This window comes from Protobothrops mucrosquamatus, unplaced genomic scaffold (genome assembly GCF_001527695.2).
Source record: "Protobothrops mucrosquamatus isolate PMUCROS unplaced genomic scaffold, P.Mucros_1.0 scaffold1677, whole genome shotgun sequence".
Classification (NCBI taxonomy): Eukaryota; Metazoa; Chordata; class Lepidosauria; order Squamata; family Viperidae; genus Protobothrops; species Protobothrops mucrosquamatus.
The window spans coordinates 194,629-202,412 of record NW_015387833.1 but is presented as its reverse complement, the minus strand read 5'-3'; positions in this window follow the sequence as shown (position 1 = coordinate 202,412).

The following is a 7,784-nucleotide window of genomic DNA, read 5'->3' as shown; positions in this document are numbered from 1 at the left end:
CCCGTAGGGAGGTACCAGTAGGTCTTGCGCTGACATCACTGCTTTCTTCCACCAATTGGAATCATCCTCTAAAGGAAGTGTGGAGGCACTGTGTCTCCAATTCCCAATTCCTACAAACGGTCCAGGAAGATACTGTGATAAATGATATAAAACGGGTCCCAACCCCTGATCCGTGGACCGGCACCGGTCTGCAGCATGCCAGCAACTGGTCCGTGCAATGCAGGCAGCACGCAAAATCACGCACCCTTCGGTCCGCGAAAAAAACCTCTCTACATGGAACTGGTCCCTGCTGCCCTGCTGATATAAAAGACTGCTGAGAAATCTAACATGAGTAGGTGTGAACCATGTCTGAAAATAATCCAGATAAACCTCTTCCTCCAGGGTGTTCCTAGCGATGCCAGTTCTATAAGGTTGACCAGGTTAAGAAACTGATGCCATTATAGGTTAAGAACTACTTTTATTGCAACAGCTACAGTAACAGAATCTTACAAGTCTGAGTGTGTTGTCCCCCTTCTCTCACTTTAGTTCTGTGTGAGTTAGGGAGGGGCTGTCGGAGATGCTTACTCAAATTAGTTTCTTGGAATGGGCTCAAGCAAAGGTTTTGGGTTGTTAAACTTGGTAGCAACTATTACTCCTGACCTTCAAGGCCATTCCCTATGCTTTCTACGAAAGGAGGCTGGACACCAGACAATAGTTGTCACAAATTGCTGGTTCCAGGAATGATCTGTTCAGGGCAGCATATACAGGTAGTCCTTGACTTACAACAGTTCATTTAATGACAGTTTGAAGTTAAGCCACTGAAAAAAGTGACATGACTATTCTTCACACAACTGTTGCAACATCCCTAAAGTCACTTGGTCAAAATTTGGGTGATTGATCTGTATTTATGATGGTTGCAGTGTCATGTGATCACTTTTTGCAACCTTTTGACAAGTATAGTCAATGGGGAAATCCAGATTCACTTAACTGTGTTATAATTTAACAGCTGCAGTGAATCCCTTAACAACTATGGCAAAGAAAATTCATAAAACGGCAAAATTCACTTAACTGTCCCACTTAGCAACAGAAATTTTGGGTTCAATTGTCATAAGTCAAGGACTACTTGCAACGTGGGAGTAACTGCCCTCTCCCCTAGTGAGGCATTGATAAACTCCAAGATTCAGCTTTTCATGCCCTGCCCACCCACACCACCTCGCCTGCTTAAGGAACAGGAGAACCACGGTTGAGGCCCTCTCGGAAAACACCCTATTCTTTAGCTTCCATGGATCAAAGAGACTCCCTGATAACTTGGTAAGATGCAGACCTAGTCTTTGATCCCAGTCATGAGGAGTCATGAGATTGGCAATCCGAGCGACTTCATTGGCTTGGTCAGTAGAGGTTGTTTGAGAACAACTATATTAAGCCATCAATTGCCTATTGCCTCCACTGCCAGTTGGCAACAAAGCACTCAATGGCACTGTCTGAAAGATCACTGGAGGATTATCTTAAAAGCCACAAATTTCCCAAACATAAAGTTGCCAAATGATTAGTTCACACTTGGTTTTGGTTTGTTTAAACCATAGTTTAGTTTCTTTTTGAAAAACCCAAATGGATTAATTTTGACTCATTGTGATGCACGAACTCAAGCAAACCTTCAGATGGCTTAATACAATGTGTGAACACAAACTACAATATCTGTCAGGACCCACTTCAACTAATCACCCAAGGAAGCAGAACTCTTGAAACAGGCATTGTCTCAGAAGGAAACTTTTATTAGGGACGAGTGATAGCAGGGAACGTAAGGCGAGATCTGAAGAAAAGCCCGCGTGAATGATATAATTAAAGCAAGCAATAAGGCCCCTCCCACCAAAGTCATAGTGTCCGTTTGAACTCCAGCCAATCCACAGGTGGCTTGATGGGCGGCTGACCGGTATGGTAGGCATCTCAAGGTCTTCTCCAGCTTTCCTTTCCTTGCAACTGTCTCCTAGATAAGGAGACACACTCCACACTCAAAAGGAGGAGGCTAGACAAAGAAAGAGGAAAGCCGAAAGTTACCAACACAGTCCCCCATGCACCCCGTTCCCCCAACAGAATGGCAGGCCCCAAAAGAATAGAAGGCAAAAGGGAATAGGCGAGGGGTTTGGGGGTCTGACACCATCTCTTTTAAAGTGGTGGTAAGGAAGGCTGGAGCATCTCAATTACTGCTATCATGTGGAGAGACTGCTGAAGTGACGTTAAAGGTAAGATGCAAAAAAAAATAAAAATGGTTGAACCAGGGAAAAACCTTGCTCTTGTCAGGCAAAAGGGTTAATTTTTCACCAAGCACAGCTGCACCTAAGCTCTAGGTAAAGTAGTTTTTTATCTGATTTGTTTCTATTGCCCCTGTCATGCCCAATGGGCAGTGATGGATGACCCAGCAGTCTCTGCTTCATTCAGCTACTCCCATCCTATTTCATCTGAGCTAAATGAGAACAAATGGATGTGCTTGCTCTTTCCTGTAGTAGGCCTTGCAAAGATATCAAGCTTTAACCACAGCCTTCCCAGGCAGGCTTTCAGCTCGCTGGAGTAGCAGGGGGAAACATTTCTCTTTGCCCTGACAAGGGCAAGAGGGCCGTCTGAGGAGGGCTCAGCGCACAGGGGTAGCTGCTTTCTGAAATAGAGGCAGACTTTAAGGAGCCTGCAATGTGCGGACCACTGCAGGAGAATATACCATTCCAGGATAGGGTTGCCAGGTCTGCTTCCAAAAAATAGCGGACAAGCGGGAGGGGGGGTTAAGTAGTAAAAAAAGTAGACTGTACAGCTTTAGATTACATACCATTTCATCATAAAGCTTTTGAATAAAAAAAATATCCACTATTTTATGAAAAAGATAGTGAACATAATGTGAAAAAAGTGGACTGTCAACTCAAATAGTGGACACCTGGCAACCCTACTGCAGGAAGCCTAGAACTAAACCAAAAGCAAGTTTGCCCACAGAAATGACTAAACATAACATTACTTCATCAAGTGCTTTGTGCTGGCCAGTATTTAAAGGGGCAGCCTGCAACACGGAGAGGTTGGAGATAGAACTTATATTGTGCAGGGAGGGGGAAAAAATGGATGTAGAAAATGAGATTTCTTGTATCTCTTTCTTTGCCACAGCAGATGGCAGCACCTGACTGACCTGAGTTAAAATTGAGAAGCTAAATAGAGTCAGACCGGGTTAGTATTTGGATAGGCGACCACCAGAAAATCCCAGAACCCATAGTTGAAAAAAGACCACGGCAGACCATTTCTGTATTGTCTCCTGGGAAAGAGCAATGGCCTCCCACTGAGGTTCAGAAGAGCCAAATAAGGGCATTAATAATTTGGAGGTCAGGAAGGCAGATTTTTAAGGCCCTGATGGCGAGCAGCACATCAAAATCCTAAAAGACAAGCTCGACTCGTATGAGAAAGCCTAAAAAATATGATCCTGAAATTATAGGTACAAACAATCCCAGTAAGACAGAAAAATGAGGGGAAAAAAATCATTAAGAGAGTCTGTGAATAAAAATCCTTGATAAACTGAAAAAGAAGCTGAGTGAAGATAGTAGCTAAGGAGGGGTCCAAACTGCGGTAGGGATGGAGTCACGGAAGCCACAGCTCAGAAAATGATGACACTGGAGAGGAGGGCAAAATATAGTTAGGTTTTGGGGGAGGGATGTGACGGGGAGGTTGCCCACTGTAAAAGAAGAGAGAAGGGAGGGTCAGGAATATAGGCAGTCCTCAGATTATGTCCATTCATTTAGCGACCAAAGTTACAGCAGCACCGAAAAAGATTGAAGTACGACCCGGTCCTCAAACTTCCAGTCACTGCACATTCCCACAGTCATGTGACTGTGAGTCAGCCATTCAGGGGCCCGACTTGCAATTATGACATCGCAGGGAGGTGTGGTCGCATCATCACCATTTATGACTTTCACTGCCAGTTGACCACAAACAAAGTCAATGGGGACGCCAGCAGAAAAGATTGCAACTTGCTTTGGTAAATTGCTCCTGTGGCTTCTTCTCCAGCCGGCAGCACCCAATCTTTTTATCCACACCTTCTGCTGGCCTTCTCAGATCTGCCTGTAGTCTCCACTGCTCCCCTACTCCCCAACAGCACCCCTGCACTCCATACCTCCTCGATTTACAACCACAGCTGAGCTCAAAATTTCCATTATAACGCTCTCTCCATTTCCCATTCATTCATTCCCTAGATCAGGGGTGGGCAGCTACGGCCCATATGGCCCCATTACGACCATGCTGGCTCAGGAATTCTGGGAGATGAAGTCCACGAGTCATAAAAGAGCTAAGGTTGCTTACCCCTGACCTAGATGATAAAGGAACTTAGGCCTGGAGGAACTTACACCCTACACCTTGATCTCTGCCCCACCTCCTCTCTTTTTGCAGCAAACTCTGATGGCTGCACCTTTCCGTCAAAAGTTGATCCTCATCTCTTTCTATATTTCTTTTTTAATGCTAATTGTAACCTGGCTGGACCTTCCTGGTGGTTTACCATGGTATTTTAATTACTTTTATCTTGAATTACATTTTAGATTAGCTTTTATGGAATTGCGAGATAGGAATACATAATCTTTTCTCTGAAATTAGCTCCTGCCTTAAAAAAAGAGGACTGTTCAATTCTGAAAGAACAAAGAGGGGATCATATTGGTATTTGGCCACTAGATGGCAGCCGCATCCGAACTATCATTTTGGTAGTTGCATTTTGCATCTATCCCATTTTTTAAAAAATGGTCGCTGTGAATACTTTTTTCACATTCTGTCTGGAGTATCCGCTGTGGAGAAGAGCAGGGACACCCATCTAAAAAATAAACTAGGAATAAATAAGAGGCATATTAGCCAGGAAGAGGCTAAGAACTGGGCTAAGTTGTGCTGATCCTGAATCTCATACCTGAACTCTCCGAGAACGCTCAGCCTTTTCTTCTACCTGGAAAGAAATGACGCAAATGAGGGATACATGTTATGAATGTTTATATATTTATCAATTAATAATTATGTACTTCTAAAAGTCTACCTGATTTTGGCTTGGATTAAAGATATTTAATTCAATGAACTTTTTAAATTAGGGAATGCAAGCGGCGGTAGGGAAGAAAAAGCAAGTACCTTATTAACTGCTTATAGATAATTCTTGACTCACAACCACAGCTGAGCCCAAAATTTCTGTTGCTAAGTGAGACAGTTGTTAAGTGGGTTTTGCCCCATTTTATGACCTTTCTTGCCACAAGTGAATCAATGCGGTTATTAAGTTAGTCGCACATTTATTAAGTGAATCTGGCTTCCCCCTTGGCTTTGTCAGAAGGTCACAAAAAGGTGTGGGAAGTCAGCCCCCCAGAGAAGGAAATATTAAAAGGTCAGAAAAATATAATTCTTCAGAGGATTTTAAAGAGGCAGAAAAGGATGCCCAGTTTTTCTTAATAGCCCCAAGTCTCCCTCCCCCAAGCAGAAACCAGCTCTATAGAAATGCAGATGTAAATAATCCAGGAAGGTTGAAGGCCCCCAGCTAGAAGATTAAGAAGACAAAGACACCTAAAATCTACATACCCTACCCAAACTCTAAGACAGGACATAATAGGATTAACCCACAGATGCCAAAGGAACACAGGTCAAAATACATGACACAGGAAATACAAAGCCTCAAACAGGAACAGGAAACAACCTCAAGAGCCCCAGAGGGTATAAAAACCCACTCCCTACATGTGCTCACTCTCTTTTCTTCCAGAGCCATCTTTCTGTCTAGCTCTCCTCTTCAATAAACTGCAACCTTCTTTCTAAAGCAGTCGCCATGTTGTTTATTCCTGCCTTGGACTGAACCATGATGAAGATTTTTCCTTCAACAAAGGGGTCACATGGCTCTGGAACACTGCAACCGTCATAAATATGAACCAGATGTCAAGTGTCTGAATTTTATCACCTGACCATGGGGATGGTGCAGCGGTCATAAATGTGAAAAATGATCATAAGTCACTTTTCTTTTTTTCAATGTATTAATAACTTCCAGTATCTCCTCCTCTTCTATTTGCGATTCCATTATTTCTTCATCATATTCTTGAATTTTACAGTTTAAATTCTTTTTTTTATATATGCCTGACTTTCATTCACATTTATTTCATTTCCCTTATATAACTTTTCAAAGAACTTCTGAAATATCAACAATTTTCTCTCATCATGTTACATCTTTCTCCCTTATCATTCTTTATTACTCCAATCAGGCTTTTTTCCTTTTTAACTTGTGTGGCTCTAGCCAACATTCTAGAATTTTTATTACTATTTTAATAAAATTCCTTATTTAAATAATGAAATTTGGAAGGATTTTATAAAAACAATGTTGGTGGAAGGCAAAGGGAATTAAACCTCAGGAATATATGCTGTTTTGGAGGGGATAAGGGCACAGTTGAAATATATTGTATATTGTTAGTTGTTATATGGGAAGAAATATAGGTAATAAAATGGGCGGGGGTGTGCTCTGTAATATTTGTATTTTTAAAAATATATTTTTTTTAGACATATGTATTATGTTTGTATTATTTGTATTTGAATAAAATAAAAAGAAAAAAAGTCACTTTTCTCAGTTCCTTTGTAACTTTGGTCATTAAGTGAAAGTTTGTAAGTTGGGAATTTCCGGCCCTGTGCAGTAGCGACTGGTCGTGGGCTTGCGTACCGCCACACCCCCGTGGCTAATTTTCGTCCTGCCTGGGGACCCTAATGGGTCCAAGCCACCCCGGAGAGGCAGTGAAGAAAGAAGGGTGCCCCGGCAACTCTGAAATGACAGCGGTTGCTCCGTTCATCTTGGGAAAAGCCTTCTAACCTGACAGGAGAAAGGTTGTATTTCACCGATCAGCCCAAGCTACATGCAACCGAAGTCCAAAAGAACTAACCAGCACAACAGTAAACAGCGTGCTTGAAACTGGGTGAGGAATCTGATTTTCCCTTTTCTATTCTATACTTAATTTCCTGGAAAAGATCCCCAAGAAGCAAAATACCTCCAAAAGTGAAGGAGGGGGACTTCCGCCCCCACCCTTACACTAACGGAAGCGACGAATTAAAATTTCCATGGAGGATCAAAATATATGGTAGTGAAATAAATTTATAAACTTGAAAGCTAAAATTTAACTTTGGACAAGTTTAAAATTGTTGAATGGTTAAGACTCTCATTTTAAAGACCATTGTTCATATTGAAAACTAAATAGATGCTGACACCTAGTGGTGGATGAAGATTATGACAGTTATGATTTCCATAGAGAACTTGCCAAAACGTGGGAAAAGCTAATCTGTATTTGTGACTTCCAAAGTTTTAATAACAAAGAACAGCTATGACAAAAAATGAGACAACAATCTGGGCTACAGTCAAAGAGAACTATAAACTTTAGAAAAAAATAGTTTTTGAACTCTTTGGATTACAAATATTTATTTAACCGGGACTCTAAAGCTATTTGCAGATAAGAAGGAAAACTTTAACTTTTGGCCATCATGGATCAGAGACATGTAGAAAGAACACACCAAGAAAACATAAATACCTCTCAGGAGGAGATATATAGTATACTGCAATTAATTCAAATAACACTGAGTTCAAATCACAAAGAAATCCAAAATAACTTTGAAAATATAAATCAATCTATTTCTAAGTTAACTGTACAACAAAAAAACTTCCAGGAAACAACAGAGAAGGAGCAGACAAAACAAATGTGGACATAAGATTGAAAATAGAGACTCAAAGACGGAACTTAACAAAGCAAGAAAACATGATTTAATCCTAGTGGGAAAAAAATTACAAGAAATGGAAAAAA